General features: G+C 27.2%; 1 non-coding gene across 1 annotated transcript; it reads left to right on the forward strand.

Annotated features, from left to right (window-relative positions):
* Window positions 1–994: 994 nt before the first annotated feature.
* Window positions 995–1,066, forward strand: TRNAP-UGG. Its single transcript has one exon. It is a non-coding gene; the product is annotated as a tRNA-Pro (tRNA).
* Window positions 1,067–1,403: the final 337 nt, after the last annotated feature.

A 1,403-nucleotide genomic window follows, 5' to 3' on the forward strand; every position in this document is an offset into this window, starting at 1 on the left:
CTATTCTTTTTTTCTTGCATATCTTTTTTTCTTGCATATCTTTTTTTCTTGCCTCTATAGTAATTTTGCCTCTATATTGACTCTATAGTAATTCTATTCTTTTTTTCTTGCCTCTATAGTAATTCTATTTTTTTTTTCTTGCCTCTATAGTAATTCTCTTTTTCTTGTCTTTCTATTCTTTTTTTCTTGCCTCTATAGTAATTCTATTCTTTTTTTCTTGCCCTATAGTAATTTTGCCTCTATATTCCCTCTATAGTAATTTTGCCTAATTCTATTCTTTTTTTCTTGCCTCTATAGTAATTTTGCCTCTATAGTAATTCTATTCTTTTCTCTTGCCTCTATAGTAATTCTATTCTTTTTTCTTGCCTCTAGTAATTCTATTCTTTTTTCTTGCCTATGTAGTAATTCTATTCTTTTTTCTTGCCTCTATAGTAATTCTATTCTTTTTTCTTGCCTCTATAGTAATTCTATTCTTTTAGCCTCTATAGTAATTCTATTCTTTTTTCTTGCCTCTATAGTAATTCTATTCTTTTTTCTTGCTAATTCTATTATTTTTTCTTCTATTTTCTTGCCTCTATAGTAATTCTATTATTCTTGCCTCTATAGTAATTCTATTATTTTTTCTTGTCTCTATAGTAATTCTATTATTTTTTCTTCTCTCTATAGTAATTCTATTATTTTTTCTTGTAATTCTATTATTTTTTCTTCTATTTATAGTAATTCTATTATTTTTTCTTCTCTCTGCAGTAATTAACTTCTATTCTTTAATTAACTTCTCTACGGTAATTAACTTTTATTCTTTAAATAACTTTTATTCTGTTTTCTTCTCTCTACCGTAATTATCGCAAACCCTATGTAAATAATTTAACAGCGGTCTAGATCTAAAAGATCTAAAAGATATAATAATAATTGCTCATGGATTTCATTAACAAAGAAAATAGATGAAATAATGATGATACATTCCATAAAAAACTTAATATATAATCATCAATAAGGGCATTTGGTCTAGTGGTATGATTCTTGCTTTGGGTGCAAGAGGTCTCGAGTTTGATTCTCGAAATGCCCCTTCAAAAGAAAAAAAGCACAATTTAAAAAAAAAAAAAACAAAAAAATCAAAATAGTTATCAATGGGGCCTGACCCAAAGGAATGCGTGGCAATGCATCTTCAACTTCTATAAATTTTTCATATATTGAGGCACGGAAAATATATAGACTAGCAACTAAGAATTATAAATCTACTATAAAGGCATTTGGTCTAAGTGGTATGATTATCGTTTTGGGTGTGAGAGGTCTCAAGTTCGATTCTCAAAATGCCCCCAACAAAATTATATCAAAATGAATTATGCAAGATAATATGATTTAAAATGTGGTTTTTAAACATTGAATCAAGAAGATGAGAATAC

Source organism: Cucurbita pepo, chromosome LG10, assembly GCF_002806865.2.
Source record: "Cucurbita pepo subsp. pepo cultivar mu-cu-16 chromosome LG10, ASM280686v2, whole genome shotgun sequence".
Classification (NCBI taxonomy): Eukaryota; Viridiplantae; Streptophyta; class Magnoliopsida; order Cucurbitales; family Cucurbitaceae; genus Cucurbita; species Cucurbita pepo.